This window comes from Schistocerca americana, chromosome 7 (assembly GCF_021461395.2).
Source record: "Schistocerca americana isolate TAMUIC-IGC-003095 chromosome 7, iqSchAmer2.1, whole genome shotgun sequence".
In the NCBI taxonomy this organism is placed as follows: Eukaryota; Metazoa; Arthropoda; class Insecta; order Orthoptera; family Acrididae; genus Schistocerca; species Schistocerca americana.
In genome coordinates, this window is record NC_060125.1 from 114,788,533 (window position 1) to 114,808,095 (window position 19,563).

A 19,563-nucleotide genomic window follows, 5' to 3' on the forward strand; every position below is an offset into this window, starting at 1 on the left:
GCTGACGTCATGTGAGCAGTGTGATAACTAGTGGACTGATCCATATTGTGTTCTGCACTGTAACTTGGCCATCCAATTGCAGCGTTCCAGCGTCAAAATCTAGAAGTGTCTGCGCTTAAGTAAACTTTCTTCAAGTAGAATAGAGGATAACAAAGGTTCAACCATTACTTGATACGGTATACCTTTTAGCAATAAATTACTGGAATTTTCTTCGCTGCCATAAATCATATTATATTCAGCAGGGCTATTGTAACTATGAGTTCTTTTATTAGCAGTTAGTGGGATGCCTTGAACTATTACCCTAAATTCATACAACTGCTGTTGCATCCTTGGGATTTGCATTGTAACTTGGTGACGCCATTCCCGTAAAACTGCTTGCAATACTAATTCTGACTTTATTGAATCACTGGAATTGTCTTGTCAGACACTGCAGCTGTAACAGATTCGTTTACTACACATTCTAATTGTGAGTCTGGTTTTCTACGAGCCAATTAACTGAGAAACATGTCAGTTTCGATCATCCATTTTATTAGAAGGCTCGTGATGTGGTCGCCTCGAATAACATCATTATGATGCTAGAAGGTATCCTTGCCTCAATGTCATTCTTGGGTGCCATAGCGATGATTATGGCCGAGACTGGTTTGAAAGAAATTTTTGTTGCCAATTGTTTGATAAAATATTATCTGGACGTTCTTAAGGCAGTGCTTTATGTGCGGATAGTCTTGCTTAAACTGCTTCGTGTGGGCTAACATCTGAGCTCTTGGAGGTGAAAGAATAAGAGTTGTACACACTGGGTACAATGATCCACTCTTCTCACCAATCCAAGACATATTCTGGGCATCCAGCATCGCATGCTGTGAAAGTTTAATTCACGAAACTACTGAAGGAAATTGAAGATAGAGAGCCAGTTGCTGCGCTATGAATCCAGTGCTTTCACCTGTGCACACTAATGAAAAATTTCATCATTGCTTAACGTAGGACGTCTGTAACCCCCACCCCGGCTCAGTCAGAGAACTGACCACCTACTTCCATGCGGCAGGCCGTTTAAGATTTCCGCTTTGACACCTGCCACCAATTCCATACCAATAAGTCGCTTCCATACAGCCTAGCCACCTCTGGTCGACGCATCTGCAATGACGTGCAGTCCCTCTCGAAACATACAGAGGGTCTCACTGAAGCCTCCATAAACCGCATTTATCCTCCCATTCTTCTATTACGGTACTGCCACCTCGTTTTCTTATTCCATTTACTGGCGTCACTAACTTCCTGCCTTACTTGCCCGTGAGAGGCAGCAACAGTGCGTATCGATAAGTGCACTGTCGTACCATCTCTAGAGCAACCGATAGTATTTCCAGCTCCTCATGTGTGTGGCAGTCAGTTTGGGACTGACCAGCAATGCAATCGGGACGCAGCAGCAGTGAAGTCGGGGGACAGAGCGCCGGTGAGGCGCCTACAGCCAGTGCTCGCCGACCGCTGGCGACACACATGAACTGTCCGACTGAGGGAGTTTGGAGTGGGACGACCGTTGGTTGGCCGTTCGGTTGGTCGTCTCATCGGCCGACGTATATTTGGTCCCTTCACGGTTTCCGAGCCTGGGCAGTTGGTCGGTTGACGTAGAGCAGCGAGGCGCGTAGTTTGGCCGGGCCCATTGGCAGCCTCTATGTGGCGCTGTTCCCATTGCTATGAGGTTCGTGGCTCACCGATCCTGGACGTGAAAGTTGAGTTTCGACTTAACCTACGAGCAAGTCACGACTGTTCTCATAGTGTCGTTAGGAGTTCCTTGTCGACTGTTGGGATGTTCCCCCGAGCAAGAATGAGTGTTTTCAAGTTGGAAAATTTTAGCCGCCCTCCAGTGGAGTTACCTGTGCTTGGTTATTTTAATTGAAGTGCACCAGCGGAATCTTCTGCGTTGTGACCGTTAACGTTCTGGTTACCTGCCCTGGCCGTTGACGTAAATTCATGCAGTGTGTTTTCCTCATCGTGTTGTCGCTGTCCAGCACGGTGTGTAGTTTGACAACTCAATGTATAACTGGTTGTGGGCTCCAATAACTTTTACGTTGTTCCATAGAACTCTCTTTTCTGTGCTGGTAGGGTGAAGCGGAGGTTATCTTGTCGGTGGGTCCATTGACTGTCGTCGGATCGACAATGGTTGGTCCGACTGCCCGTCTCACCTAAGGGAGCGTTAGTGCTTGAATCCCAGGCCGACCCTTGGAACCTCTGAGCGCTCTTGCGTGTACTGCCTTTTCTTGATTATTCTTGTTGTTTGTAATTGTATGGCTCCTAGACGATTTTTAGGTTCAGGTTGTTTTACCCTTAAGGCGTCAAACGGTTTGGGCCTTCAGCCTAATTAAATAACTGTTTTAAGATTTTGGTTCAGCTTTAAGTTATTGGTATTCAGCCATTTTTAAGTTAGTGTGTCTTGCCCCTAAGGCATGAAATTTCAGAGAAAAACTTTTTCTTCGCTCTTGTAATGTTTGATGAAATGAAAGGTTGTATGTTCAAGTGTAAAATGACAGCCGCTTATTTTATCCCCTTTCCACATCTTAAACTACTGTCCTGTCCTGCAGGTTTAGCAGGGCGTCTCATCTCCCATCCTTGTACAAAAAACATACGTCCCGTGCCTTATCTTTCCAGTCTCCCAAGGTCTGGCCACAGAGGAGTATTCCTCTCGTAACTTAGTACCACCCAGGACTGGAGCAACTGAATTATATTCTCCACCATATAAAATGACTTTTGTCTTAATAATATCAATATTTATATATGTGTATGGAGAGAGAGAGACTGATTTTTGACTGCGATTTTTACTCTAAGTCGTAACTGGTACCTGAATTTTGGTTGCTGCATCCTTGAATGATCAGCTTCTGCATCAGTTGGTGATGTATTATCATTTGGATACGTTGATGGAAAAAAAACAAAGAATCTTGTTACATGAGAGGGCATTAATGAAGCTTTTCAACGGAAATAAAAAGTTACTCGCTCTTGCGTGTCTGCAACTGCTGACGAATTTTTCAAAGTCCAAAATGTTCTTTTCACGGCCAAATTTATCATCTTTTTATTTACCAGCTCAGCAAATGAGTATTGTTTCCGGCATAATTTTGTTGTGATACATCAAAATAATTGACATCAATTAGCAACAATGAAAAAGAATTTTTTTACGAGATCTCAAAAATTTCAAGTCTAACAAATACAAGATAATTACAGAGGCGTTTCGAACAACAGCATGAAATATTTTTAATTTCGTTTCACGTCCCTATTCGGGCGTCAATATAAAATGAATTTTATCTTAATAATATGAATATTTATATATGTTTTTGGAGAGAGAGAGAGAGATTGCTTTTGATTGAAACTTTAAGTCGTAACTGATACCTGAATTTTGGTTGCTTAAAAAATACCTCCCATGTTCAGCAACGAAGTTGGCACAACTATCTGACAACATTTTCTTAGGAATGCCAAAACTTGTAAAGTAGTCACTTTCTATACGCTTAATAAGTTGCTTGGTGTTTGCAGTTTTCATAGCATATATTATGTGTTTTGTGAAAGGAGCAATAGCACATACTGTAAGCCTCCGCTTCCACGAGGATGCGGACCGGCAAAATCAATTCCTACGATCTCTAAGGGTTTCATGGCTAAAATGAATTTTAAGGTTTGGCCTTTTGACAAATCACGCAGTTTCCCAGTAGCTTGTGTATTTTTGCATGAAGACTTGGAACATAGCAATATTGTGCGATCTTGCGCTTACACTTAAAGGACTACAGTGAGCCCATGCAATATGGGTATGCCACAATAAACTGTCTTCATATTCTCTTGGAATACAAACTAACCAACTTTCCTTTTGCGGTGATGTGCCATGAAATAGCACGTTATTAAATAATTTGTAAAATTGGCGCAGAGAATGTCGAGGATTAACTGTTATGAGTTGGTTGTCTGCCTTCCACTTAGGATCGGTATCTTGGAAGGGGACTATTTGTTTGCATGGCTGCAAAAAGTACTTGCGATGCATCGGGTCCTTCATGAGCAGAATTCTGTAGTTGAACATTTGCTCAATTAATTCATTGGTATTAGAAGATCCTTCAGGCATTCTCGATAAGGTGTCAGCTATTATATTGTCTTTGCCCTTTATATGCACAATTTCGGAGTTTTACTCCTGAAGAAATAGACACCATCGTGTCAATCGAAGGTGAAATAGTTTGCATGGCAATAGAAAATTTAAAGCTTGATGATCAGAAAAAAAACCTTTATCTTTCGTCCATATATATAATAATTAAAACGCTTGAAAGCCCGGACAATTGAAAGAGCTTCCAATTCTGTCACAGAGTTAGATCGTTCTGCTTCAGTGAGGACTCTACTTGTAAAACTGACAATTCGGATTTCTTTTTGTTCATTCCTTTTCTCCAGCTGAAACAAGATTGAACCGTTGCCCTAGCAACAGGCATCTGAAGCTATACAAAATTCCTTGTTCATATCAGGGTGATGTAAGATGGGAATCAAAAGCTTGTTGACAATCGTTGGTCCAGTTCCAACGGACACTTCTCTTTAGTAATGATAACAAAGGTGTATTATTTAAAATTTGTCTCGACAAAAATTTTCGAAAAAATGAGCACATGCCAAGGTAGTAGGTCTTGGAAAATTTGTAATGGCACTAATCTTTTGAGGATCAGGTTTTATCACTATAATATCAGTTTTCATTAAATGCAACAAAACGTTCTGAGCGACGGCCTAGAAACAAGCCCACTTTCCACAAGATACAGTTTAACAGTCCTACTTTTTTATATATATATTTTTTTAGAGTCCAAACTCAAAGATTCACAACTAGTATCGTTGGGGAGATTGGGAGCTAAAGAGTTTCTTGCTGTCCAGCTGCGTTTCACTTGGTATTTACATACATTACTGAGCTTCTCAGAATAAAATTAGGCACAAATTAGTTAAGAAAACGGCAGTGAGGCTCACATAAGATTACAACCAGGGTGTGTGTGTGAGTTGCGTTTGGGCGAGTGTGTGTGTGTGTGTGTGTGTGTGTGTGTGTGTGTGTGTGTGTTTTTCATCTGAATTTGACGAAGGCCTTACTGGCCAAAAACTATATTTGTGACAGTCTTTTTGGTGTGCCTTACTGCAACTCAGTATCTCTGCTACATGGTGAGTGGCAACTTTCCTTTTCACAATATTGTTACATTCCATCCTGGATTTTCCATTGTTGAATGTATCGCCATACTGATAGACTCAGGCATGTTTTAAAAAAAAATGATAAAACCTGGATGTTTTGACTAATAGTACTCTGTGCAGATTTCTTATGAAGTATTGTGTAGTACTCGATTTCGACAGTAAATAAATGAAATTCTAGACAGATGTGGGTCCCAGAGGGAGGGAGGAGGTCCCACAGGAATGCTATCACACAAAACAGTGTAACTGAGATGTGTGTGTGTGTGTTTACAACACAATAAAATAAACACTCAACCATCGCCACAACCCATGTATGTGTGTGTGTGATTTAGCATTCGCTTTGATACTTAGTATTGTGTGTGCTGACATTTGGAAGACGTATTGTCTGTAGTTACCATGTCTAGCTTGGGAGTCTGTATTATAGTTGCATTGTAAACATGTCAGCCCTTATCGGTAATATAAGCGAAACAGCAACATACACTTGAAAATCTAGATAAGATATATGGAAAAAATGTTAAAAATACTGTAAAATCTCGATACCATATGATTATATGTGCTATCTGCGTTTACACTTGGGAGGTACCCATAACGTTTTGTGACATATGCATTAGATCGAAGTGCCTGGAAGTATCTAGGATACTTCCCTAGAAGGCTAAAAGCTTTTACCGAGGAACAGAAAACTATTAGATTGACAGCACTATCTGACCCAAAAAATGACTGAGATATCTGCACTAAATATTGAGAGACCCTACAGACTCCTTGGAATAAATGTGTGGGGTTTGTTACATAGGGGGAGGAAAGAATAGATATGTGTTACACATACACTTAGAAAAACAAGTAATATGTATTTGAAATTACAGTTAAATGAATACCCCAGCTGTATACAAGGGTTGATATACGTCAACGGGGCAGTTGAAAATGTGTGCCCGACCAGGACTCGAACCCGGGATCTCCTGCTTACATGGCAAACGCCCTACCCATCTGAGCCACCGAGGACGGAGAGCATAGGGCGACAGCAGGGACTTATCTCTGGCACGCCTCCCGTGAGATCCACATTCACAATTTATCGTCCCGCACTATAATCATAGTGCCCCTGCTTATTATACTCATTACTCGCGGCTTTTTGTCGATTCCCGTAAGAATTCTAGCACTGTTTGTGCATTTGCACAGAATAAGATGGTCAAATGGGCAGTGAGCCTTAACTACATATATGAAGATGGTATCTGTACTTTCCGAATCTGTTCTTACGGGAATTAGCAAAAATCCGCGAGTAATGAGTATAATGGGCAGGGCACCATATAGTGCGGGACGATAAGTTGGGAATGTGGGCCTCACAGGAGGTGTGCCAGAGATAAGTCCTTGCAGTCGCACTATGCACTATGTTCTCGGTGGCTCAGATGGGTAGAGCGTGTGCCATATAAACAGGAGGCCCTGATTCGAGTCCCAATAGGGGCACACACTTTTAACTGTCCCCACTGGCGTATATCAACGCCTATATGCAGCTAGGGGTATTCATTTCATTGTAATTTCATTCTAACGAACTACATGGTCACTGGTGGTGTCTGTTCCTTCAGACATGTCAGAAAGAACAGATACCATCTTCATATATAAATATGTATTTGGAATTCCAAAAATATTTGGATGCAGTGTGAAGTAAAAACCATGGGTCGCATATTGGTGTTGCTACAAACTAAATTAACGCGAGATGTTTCCTGATCCCAGATGCCATACATTTCTCTTCATGACTTAGAATAGCACCTAATTCTATTTCTTGGCTTTTGCCTAATTTTTTAAAACCATTAATCCTACCTTTAATCATAGTTTTCGATTATTTTCTCCAGCAGTACCAGCTGTGGAAAATTTATTGCTTTCATCATCTGTGTGATACAGAGGGAAGTGGACATGCATTGGAGAGAGACAGCCAGATACACAGTCAGTGCATATACTGCTCATATCTCAACGTCATTATATGACAGGTCTGCCAAAAACTGCTGATTCAACAGGGTCATTCGATAGCTTTCCAAGAATGTGACCTCCTGTCGCCATCCACTGGTTTTAGTGTTTAATATTTTATCGTCATATATTACTATTATTATTATAAAATGTGATCAATTACACCCATAAGTGCTCCTGGGCCTCTTTAAAGTAAATTCCTTCTGCAGTTTGAGCTTTGGGTAGCGCAATGCATAGATAAGAAAAATCAAGTCCACCTTACCTCTGATGCTGGGATACCCTCGACGCCATCTTTATTCTTTACCCAGACATTGTTTTACTACTGATATTGATCATCGACTAAGCTGTGTTTGACAAGTGGGGGTTCACGCAAAATGTTATCCATCAGTCTATAAATTTTAATTATTTAACATGGAAATCGAACACACAAACTCATGCTCATACCTATGTGATCAGAAGTATCCGTACACTTGGCTGGAAGTGATTTACGAGTTCGTGGCGCCCTCCATCGGTAATGGAATTCAATATGGTGTTAGCCCACCCTTAGCCTTGAAGACAGCTTTCACTCTCGCAGGCATACGTTCGATTAGGTGCAGGAATGTTTCTTGGGGAATGGCAGCCCATTCTTCACGGAGTGCTGCACTGAGGTTTCGATGTCGGTCGGTGAGGCCTGGCACAAAATCGGCGTTCCAAAACATCCAGAAGGTGTTCTGTAGGATTCAGGTCAGGACTCTATGCAGGCCAATGGATGTTATTATCGTGTAACCACTCCGCCACAGGCCGTGTATTATGAACGGGTGCTCAATTGTCTTACAATTGCCATCGACGTCCCCGAATTGTACTTCAACAGTGGGAAGTAAGAACGTGCTTAAAACATTAATGTGGGCCTGTGCTGTGATAGTGCGACGCGAAACGACAAGGGGTGCTAGCCCCACCATAAGAAACACGACTACAGCATAACACCACCGCCTCCAAATTTTACTATTGGCACTACACACACGCTGGCAGATGACGTTCACCGGGCATTCGCCATCCCAAATCCTCCCATCGGATCGCCACAATGTGTACCGTAATTCGTCACTCCACACAACGTTTTTCCTCTGTTCAGTCGTGTAATGTTTACGCTCCTTACTCCAATCGAGACGTCGTTTGGCATTTACGACCGTGATGTGTGGATTATGAGCAACCCCTCGACCATGAAATCCAAGTTTTATCACCTCCTGCCTAACTGTCATAGTACTTGCAGTTGATCCTGATGCAGTTAGGAATTCCTGTGTGGTGGTCTGGATAGTTGTCTGCCTATTACGCATTACGACTCTCTTTAGCTGTCGGCGATCTTTGTCCTCAACAGATGAGATCGGTCTGTACGCTTTTGTGCTGAACATGTCTCTTCACGTTTCCACTTTACTATCGCATCGGAAACAGTGGACCTAGGGATGTTGAGGGGTGTGGAAATCTCGCGTACAGACGTATGACACAAGTGACACCCAATCACCTGACCACGTTCGAAGTCTATGAGTTCCGCGATGTGCCCATTTCTGCTCTCTCACCATGCCTAATGACTACTGAGGTCACTGATATGGAGTACCTGGCGGTAGGTCGTAACACAATAGCACCTAATATGAAAACCGTATGTTTTTGGGGGCGTCCAGATTCTTTTGATAACATAGTGTATAAAATACTACAAAACAATTTATAAATACTTCTCGAAGAGTTCTATCGGTAATATTTTTTGCAACACTAGCACTAGGTAGCTCCTGCAGGGTCATAGATGGATTCTGCACAGTTTCAGGTGCCCGATGCTGTTCTGCTCGTCATCCCTCACTGGAAAAGTAAAAAATTGTTCCCACTACCTACCATTGCCATTATTATTATTATTATTATTGCACAGGTGGTGCTTAGTGTGATAGCTACCGTACTCTCAGAAATCGATGGCTTCTGCAATAATGGGCTCTTCTGGTATTCTTTGACTGTAGTGTCATATGCGTGGGTACCTTGTGCTACAGATACCAGTCATTGTGCGTAGTGAGTCTCAAAGCGTCTTTGTACACTGGATATGACATCTGCGAGATCGACCAGTGCACGCACCTACAATGACATACAATCCCGTAGATAAGAGCGATGAGGAGTAGCGGTGCCTGTACAGTCGTGAATAGATACCGTCCAGACTGATGGCAAGAGACTAGGCATAAGAATACCCATTTCGTGCTGGCTGAAATAAGCGAAGTAATACGGGTTGGTTGGTTGATTTGGGGAAGGAGACCAGACAGCGTGGTCGTCGGTCTCATCGGATTAGGCAAGGATGGGGAAGGAAGTCGGCCGTGCCCTTTCAGAGGAACCATCCCGGCATTTGCCTGGAGTGATTTAGGGAAATCACGGAAAACCTAAATCTGGATGGCCGGACGCGGGATTGAACCGTCGTCCTTCCGAATGCGAGTCCAGTAAGTAATACGGTTTTTGGCTGTAAATACCAGTCCTTCCGGTGCGAGAAGTAATTCTAGTCTGAGACTTTCCAGAAGTCTGATGTTTGCAGAAGCGCTGACAGAATGAGCTGAGGTGAAACGCTGTAGTGGGAAAGGTGATTCATCAGGGGCGAAAAAGTGAGACTGATCTGACTCCACTGATCGTACCAGCATGATTTAAGATATTTCTTTTATTATTTTTCCATGTTCGTGTGTGCTCATTATAGCTGAATCCTGGTGTTTAATTTTTTCTTCTTCTTCTTCCTTTTCTTCTGTTGCAGATTTGATGGATGTGTGCAGACTACTGCACGACCTGGGAAGATGATGGTGCATTCATCATCTCAGCCCAATCCATCTACAATGTATCTGCTGCACCTACAACCACCGCCGTAAGCCGCCCCGTCGCGGTCACCACTGTAAGGGCTTATGAAATCTCACAATCAGCATCGACCTTCATTTGTAGATGCACTCGATGATAATATTGTGATAGATCAGGAGGATACAATATTGCAAGCAACTGCTTCAAATAATGATGCAACGGGGAGCTCGTGCACTTTATTAGACACTGCATTTTAGACGGTAAGAGTACTATAGACGCCTGCATATATTATTTTTTAACAGTTTTTTCTTTCTTTGCAGATACAGAGTTGCTCTCGCAATTGCTAATCCAGCACTTGACCCACCTATGATTCTTTTCTTCGCCCCAGTCCAGTTTTTCAACTATAGATTCTCCACACACACAAATATCACTGCAATTGGGTCTCTCATCGTCATCAAAATAGTATAGGCTGATGACATAATCTCGTTTATCGATGCAGCAGAGCTCTGGACCATTTTGTAATGGTCATGGACCTTCAGAGCAGTAGACATCACTTAGACATCACCCTGGTCCTAGCTAGAGCAGTACCCCAGCGTGCTCTGTTATGCATTACCAAGTAAATCCTACAGTCGCACTGAACTGCTCTGTGGTTTCTGGCGCTTTTGGTGACAGGGTATCACAAGACCGGTTCGATAATACGATAATTCGAATGTAATCTATCGATATCTTGCAACTGTTTTAGATGTGTGTCAAAGCGTTTCGTAAAGGTTGCTCTCTGAAACTGTCAGTGACCCATTGTATCCTACCGTTAAGTGTAAGCTCTTTGCTATGAAGTCATGCAGCCCCCAAAAGAGGGGACTGATGAAGGGGGGGAGAAGAGCATCATTCAAATTTGGGGGAGAACTGGTGTGATATCGCAGTGCTATGCAGCCACAGAATGATTCAGACCTTTTTTCAAGAGTGTCACATTTTTCCGATGTACGGGAAAGGGGGTCGGGTAGGCAGTCAGTCTTTTATGCTATAGCGATGTATACTAGCATCTCTGTGATCCACTTAATGGAGGATCCAGTTTAATCCTCTTCCGAAAGATATTTCGGCTAAGAAAGATGCATTAATGTCCAGATTCTAGAGGAGCAGGATCTATATGGATTTGCAATGTCTGTTCTGGTTAGCGAATGAAATTATAGTGTTCGTACTGAGCTTACAAATAAAAATGAAAGTTCTGATATCCATGGGCATTAAAATTTCCGAACCATGTCATTGTCCATAAAACTTGAGGACCTATCAAACTTCAAGATCCAGAACTATGATTCAACCTTTCATGTATACACCCTGAATGTTGATAACAAGCCAGATGTTGATTATACTCCATACTGCGCAGAATAAAGAAGGCAAGCATAAAGTAGATGACCTCCTCTACTTCCCAACATGATCCAGCCAGCTCCTCAAAAATATTGATTTATTATATGTGGATCACAAACATGTCCTGCCTACTTTCCTCACAACTGAGTGGACGAATTTGTTCAAGGTATTTTTCTAACAGACGCCTCAACTCTTTTACAAATAGTGAATATCTAGGAAAAACATGAGACTTACAGCTGCAGTCAGGAACAGATACATGAGGAATGCCTACAGAGGTTTGAAGGTTCTTAAAATTTAAGAACGCCTATCGCCAATAGCGCTGGATCTTCGTTTTGTATACCTACTTCCAGTGTCCCCTAACTCCTGTGGCGCACTGTAAGGGCGATCCGACTGACTCCCATACAGTCATCATGGAACTACATGTACCAGACATGACAGCATATCAACTTGTACACTCGCATGACTCCAGTCCGGGTGACCATCTTCCATGACAGGTCGCTGTGGAGATGGTTAAGGTTTCATTGCAACTAACAAATCTTATATACATGGTGATTCGAAAAACGTTTACGAACTGATACGGCACATTGCGCATACAAGTATCAGCAGTCACATAGATACCGGAGTTCACAAACATCACAAAAGAAAGGAACGGCGAGTGTCCTCCTCGCAGATGGGGCTGCGTTCTCACTCAAGGATGTGAACCCATACGCTTCACAACATAAATTTACCCTTGACATACGGCCTGGCATCATCTGTGAATTTTTAGTTGGGCCGCACATTCTCCCAGGATGACTAGAAAGACCAGCATATCTCGTGTTCTTGGGAGACGTTCTGCAGGACACACTGAATGATGTTGCCGCCCCTATTCGTCGTCACATTTGATTTCAGCACGACGAAGACTTCACGCATTTCAACAGGCATGGGAGGGCACATCTTCAGGGAACCTTTGCAGGCCGATGGATTGGTCGTAGTACGCCAGTCATATGGCCACTGTGATCTGATCTGATTTGATTTGGCGAAGCTAAACTTCGTGAATCCATAGTTACTTTGTATAGATTCAGACAGTTTCACCAGCTGAGTGAAAGGTGCTATCCATATAGAGTAATTAAGTACAATCCCAAAGCATTCGACATGTTTGGATATGCGACCGATAATCCCTTTGGAATAAGGCCTCAAAATAATAAATTAACCGCCTGTTGAGAAACGAGTTGAATAGTTCACAGAATGTTGAGTTTCTGAGGCTCTGATCAAATACGTTGACATACTGTATAGACGCATGTGTCACCAGAGCAGGTAGAGGGTGTGCATTGTGCAGCTTCAAAGGCTCTCACAGTTGAAGATCACCAGGGGTGAGCGCTAGTGAGTGTGGGTGTCACTCTGCATATAGAGTGATACATTGAACAAGAGGTCATGAGGTACATACTACGCTGCAGCTGTCGTGACAGCTATTCGTAGGAGTGACTGAACGTCGACCCGTGTACTTATTTATTTATAAGTAGTGGGTATATGCAAGAGTGTGTGTGGAATAGTTGGATAAACTGATTGGCACAGTTTTTGTGTGTGTGTGTGTGTGTGAGAGAGAGAGAGAGCGAGAGAGAGAGAGAGAGAGTGAGAGAGAGAGAGTATACATGCCTGACTACACACAAAGTGTGCGGACGTACAGGGTACTTGTTTTAACTAGAGGCAACTAAATATCTCGAAACCGACGCACTATACGAGGAAAAACGGTTCTAAGTTAGCAGTTAATGTTAGTAACGTGGAAAACTGTTTATGCTACAACTGACCAGATCCTAACCACCCTTTCTGAGCGTATTTTCAAATGGGAACCCCCTGTTTTATTGCTTATTTGGTATCTACGCCAAAAACTAAGTACTGTCTACTAAAACCATTGGTTTCCATACGTAATAGATTGCGCTGTAATTGACAAATATCAAGTGTGTCTGTCTTTGCAGTTACGAAGTGACGCACTGGATTCTACATTTCATTTAGGATGTAACTGCAAACCATTGTGTCTAACATTTCATATTGATGTTAATATGTTACTTGAGGAGTGTCACAAATATGACTGTACAGTACAATTAATATAGATAGACATTGGTATTCCTGGTATATAAGCTACGTGATTTTCGTACTATGCATCGTTTTCGAGATATTTATTTGTCACAAGTTAAAACAAACAAACTATATTGTATGCATACTATGTGTTCCTGCAAATCTTGTATATATTTGTCTGCGCGCACGCGCGCGCCCGTGTGCGTGTGTGTGTGTGTGTGTGTGTGTGTGTGTGTTTTTGAGTACGTGTTGTATTCTCTTTTTTTTCACCTGATGTTACTGGTCCTCGTGTCTCATGTATATATCCTTCACAGCAAGACATGACTCAAATCTAAACAAAAGACTGAAATGCAAATACCACAGGGAAAATGATAAAACCAGCCGTATAGACAGTGATTAAAATGAACTACACAGACAGATAATGTGAAACATAGTATTTAAGATATTCTTGTACCTGATAATCATAAGTCTCAGAAAAATTTACTATGTAAATAATCCCAAATACAAATGTCTCTAAATACACCAAAAAATTGAAAATTATTGTACATTAGTCCTTTCCCCTGGCTTCACCTATGTACACCTTTGACACCCATACTTAAAACAGCTCCTCCTCTTCCCTGACTCTGTATCCACCACTTCCTTCTTCCGTCCACTTCATCGTCTCGCCTCTGTCTATTTTATATCCTCCTCCCCACTCTCTGTCTCTCAATTCTTCCTTCCCCTTTTCCTTGTCCATTTACTCCGCCCCCTCTCTCTGAGCATATCTACCTCACCCCTCCCAAGGTCCATATCATTATCTACTTTTACCTACTCCCACTCTCTTCATCTCTGTCTCACCCTCTTCCTCTTCCACCTACATTCTACCCGACTGCACCTTCCACCTGTCTCATTCACCTCCGATTCCTCCCCTCTCTCTGTCTATTTCCTCCTCACCTTTACTCTGAACATCCCCCACTCTACATATCTCAGCCAGTCCCAAACCATTGTCATCAGCCCCTGAAACAGCACAATAAATTAGATTAATACTACTTCAACAATACGCCTGTCATGCAGGGCAGACTACGTGTTGAGACACAGAAAACCGTTTTGGACCAAAATATGTATCGTTAGCTGAAAACGAGGTTGATTTAGCTGGCCAATAGTGTTCCCACACAACATGCATGTCGCAAATGGCAGCCTGTACGAGAGCAGCTGGATACAATACGTTTTCTGCCAATATCTCTGTTTATATTGGAGATACGAGGTGGTAAAGCCCACAGTGCTGTTATGCATAAGGCCTGCTGTTTCTGTGCCAAATTAAAATTCAACTAAAGTCGATGGGCAGGTTCAGGAGAGTTCAAACATACACACATAACCCTTGCTTTATATATACTATGGATCAGAAAATATTTTTGTAAAAAAAGACTGTGTGTATAACAGAGTAACTTGTAGAAAATTTGTTAGTACGCAATCGATTATCAATATAAATACATTCCGTGTATAAAAAATTGTATATAAAAATTGCTTTGTGAAAAACAAATTTGTAAAAAAATTATTAATAAAGAAACAATTGTAAATAATTATCAGTAAAATTACTCTATTTCTATGTGATAAACAACAAATGATCTTAAACAATGTGTTTGCAAAAAATAAATTGTGTGGATTTCATTATTGTTACTATTTAAAAACTTGACACTACAGAATTATTGTTTGTAACAAACACCAACTCTCTCCACGGTACTCAGACCTCAAATGTAGAGGTCTACACAACTGAAGTAGTTATAAAGCTCATTAAGCTGGAAATGAAGGGGTAGAGAAAGTATTTATGCCGATATTGAAAGGGTAATACAGAATCTAAAGGGAGACGAAAATCTAATACTTGCAGGGGAATGAGTATAAGAAAAGGTTACAGGAGAACATAGGCTCGGGACAAGGAATGAGAGAGGAGAAAGACTAATTGAGTTCTGTAATAAATTCAGCTCATAACAGCGAATACTCTGTTCAAGAATGACAAGAGGAGGAGGTATACTTGGAAAAAGGACGGGTGATACGGAATATTTCAGTTAGATTACACCATGGCCCTACACAGATTCAGAAATCAGATACGGGATTATAACGCGTACGCAGGAGCAGATGTAGACTAAGATCACAGTGTGGTAGTGATGAAGAGTAGACTACTGTTTAAGAGATTATTAAGGAAGAATCAATACACAAGGAAGTGGAATACGGAAGTACTAAGGAAATACCAGAGACGTCCGAAAATCTCTAAAACTATAGATACAGCAGTAAGGAATAGATTAGAAGCAGTACAGTTGAAGAGGAACAGACATCTCTAAAAAGGGCAATCACATGGGTTAAAAAGAAGAACATGTATACAAGGAAGGCAAATGCGAGGACACTATGAGTAACAGAAGAAATACTTCAGCAGATCGATGAAAGAAGGAAGTACAAAAATGTTCATGGAAATTCAGGAATACAGAAATACAAGTCTCAGGACTACAGAAATAAAAGTCACTGAGGAACGAAATAAATAGGAAGTGCAGGGAAGTTAAGACGAAATGGCTGCATGAAAAATGTGAAGAAATCGAAAAAAAAATTATTATAGGAAGGACTGGCTCAGCATATAGGAAAGTCAAATCAACCTTTGATGAAACTGAAAATAAGGATGGTAACATTAAGAGTGTAATATGAATTCCACAGTTAAATGCAGAGGAGAGAAGCGATAGCTAGAAAGAGTACATTGAAGGCCGCTATGAGAGGAGAGATTTGTCTGATGTGATATAAGAAGAAACAGTGGTCTATTTAGACAAGTTAGGGGATCCAGTTTTAGAATCAGAATTTAAGAGGGTTTTGGAGGACTTACGAACAAATAAGGCAGAAGGGATAGATAACATTCTACCAGATTTATAAAGTTCATTGGGGAAAGTGGTAACAAAACGAACATTTACGTTGGTGGGTAAAATGTATGAGTCTGGCGACAAACCATCTGACTTCCGGAAAAATATCATCCACACAACTCCGAAACTGCAAGAGCCGACAAGTGTGAGAATTATCGCACAATCGGCTTAGCAGCTTGTGCATCCAAGTTGCTGACTAGGATGATACACAGAAAAATGGAAAAAAATTTTAAGGGTATGTCAGATGACGATCAGTTTGGCTTTAGGAAAGGTAAAGGCACCAGAGAGGCAATTGTGACGTTGCGGTTGATAATGGAAGAAGGACTAAAGAAATATCAAGGCACGTTCATAGGATCTGTCGACATGGAAAAAGCGTTTACCAATGGAAAGTGCTGCAACATGTTCGAAATTCTCAGAAAAATTGTAGGGTGAGACAGGTAATATACAACGTGTACAAGAGCCAAGAAGGAAAAATTCATGTGGGCGGCCAAGAACGAAGTATTCGAACTATACAGGGTGTAAGACAGGCATGTAATCTTTCTCTCCTACTGTTCAATCTGAATATCGAAGAAGCAACGATGGAAGTGAAAGAAATGTTCTGAAGTGGAATTAAGATTCAAGCTGAGAGGATACAAATGATACGATTTGCTGATTACATTGCTATCCTGAGTGAAAGTGAAGAAGAATCACAGGATCTGACGAATGGAATGAACAGTCCAGTGAGTACAGAATATGGATTGAGAGTAAAACGAAGAAAGACGGAAGTACTGAGAATTAGCATAAATGAGAACAGCGAGAAACTTAACATCAGGATTGATGGTCAGGAAGCAGATGAAGTTAAGGAATTCTTCTACGTAGGCAGCAAAATAACAAATGACGGAGAACATCAAAAGCAGACTAGCACTGGAAAAAAGGGCATTCTCGGCCAAGAGAAGTCTACTAGTATCAAACATAGGCCTTAATTTGAGGAAGAAATTTCTGATAATTTACGTCTACGGAACAGCGTTGTATGGTAGTGAAACATGGACTGTTGGAAAACCGAAACAGAAGAGAATAGAAGCATTTGAGATGTGGTGCTACAGACGAATGGTATTAGGTGGACTGATAAGGTAAGGAATGAGGAGGTTCTGTGCAGAATCAGAGAAGAAGGAAATATGCGGAAAACACTAACAAGTAGAAAAGACAGGATAGTTGGACATCCGGTAAGACCTCAGGCAATGATTGCCATGGTAGTAGAGGGAACTGAAGAGGGCAAGAACTGTAGAGGAAGACAGAGGTTGGCATACTTCCAACACATAATTGAGGACGTAAGTGTCAAGTGATATTCTGGGATGAAGAGGTTGGCACAGGAGAGGAATTAATGACAGGCCGCATCAAACCAGACAGAAGACTGATGACACGGAAAAAGTGTGGAGAGGGTGTTCCTCTGGATGACCTTGATCAATTAATGGTAATTTCCCAGGGGGACGGGAGTGGGTGTTGAACTTTATTACAAGTAGCACAACTGAGTAACGTGACACCAGAGATCGTTATCAGAACCCTTGTCAGATGGTTATCTGTGTTGGTTCTCTTCTTAACAACCTACTGCTTTCATGCTGACAATATGTACTTAACGTTAAGTGGAAATGTTACGTTATTCAATTTAAGTACTTATACTTGGGAACCGATTATGGCACAGACTAATTTTCGAAAAAGAAACATGTTTGTGCTGTGAACTGATAGTATTTCCATCTAAAAATGAATTAGTGATTGTAAGTTCCTTGGAAAACGTTTATATGCTATCCTGCAGGTGTGCGATCATGTCTGCTAGTTAAAGTCGTGTGGGGACTTTTTGGGGACGTGCAATGTTGCTCGATAAGTGAAGATTAGACTTCGTTTAAAATATTGTTGTTGAACTGCCTCTGAAACCTATCTTGTCCTTAATTTCAATAAAATAGTATGACATCTTTTTTATTTCCAGACTGTCATTGTAGTGGCGATAAGACTTTCTATTTCATCACTTACTGTTGACTATATGTATGTTAGAAGCTGCGGCCGACGATGAAGAAATCCCTTGAGAACATCGTGACATCTACACGAGAAATGAGGTAAGCAAAGATCCTCCTGTCCAGCTAAGGAAGTTACAAGAAGTTTGCCTTACCTTCACGTTAAGAGTTGGCAAACGTAGCCCTCCACATTCAACAATTCGCAAAGAACAGTTTGTGTTATTAGCAAGTCAGATACAGTGATGTGTGACAGCTCATTCTAATAAGTTAGTTAATAAGAGGTAGTATCCACTACACACTGACGCTATTACAGTGTGAAAATGTACCTAAATAACGGAAATAACGCAACTATGAAGAATTTTCGGATGGCAAAATGTAGCACAAGTTACAGTAAATGACATTTTTTCCACCATCACCTAATGTTGAAGGGTGAATTTTGCAGTTATAAGAAACGGCTTCAACATGTCGTCTGACCACCAACTTCCCCTAACATTGTCAAAATCTATGTAACAATGCAGATCGTGTATATAAGTAGGAAAAAGAAAGTTAATTATATTCGAATAACTTAATACATTTAATGTAGGATTTATTTGTCCTCAGTGAAGCACATGCACTACACACGTAATTTACTACCTACGCATAAATGGCACAATTTATGTCGAAATGGGTCAAAAAGTCCTATTTTGTAAGGAAGGTGTTTTTATTTACCCTAATACAGTCAACTTTCTTTCCCATCTTTACTATCTGTTTCCAGAGAGTGGGTGGGTGGGAAGGTGGGTGGGATGGTGTGTTGACGGGAATGTGGGTGGGTGTTTATTTATTTATTCATTTATTGTGCCATGGGACCTAATTAAGGAGAAGTCTCCATGGTCATGGAACGAGTCAATACATGAAATTATAACACGATAGTAGAAACAGATAAAATGAAATATAAGAAACATATTCAGGTGACATGTCGTAAGTTTAAATAAGAAAGTCAAGAATGTAACACTTTAATTTGCTTAATCTTTCAGCTCTTCCAGGAGCTCCTCGACAGAATAGAAGGAGTGAGCCATGAGGAAACTCTTCGGTTTAGAGTTAAAAGTGTTTGGGCTACTGCTAAGATTTTTGAGTTCTTACGTTAGCTTATTGAAAATGGATGCAGCAGAATACTGCACTCCTTTCTGCACAAGAGTCAAGGAAGTGCATTCCACATGCAGATTTGATTTCTGTCTGGTATAAACTGAGTGAAAGCTGCTAACTCTTGGGAATAAGCTAGTATTGCTAACAAGAAACGACATTAAAGAAAATATATACTGTGAGGGCAATGTCAGAATTCCCAGACTACTGAATAGGGATCGACAAGAGGTTCTCGAACTTACACCACATATAGCTCGAACAGCCCGTTTTTGAGCCAA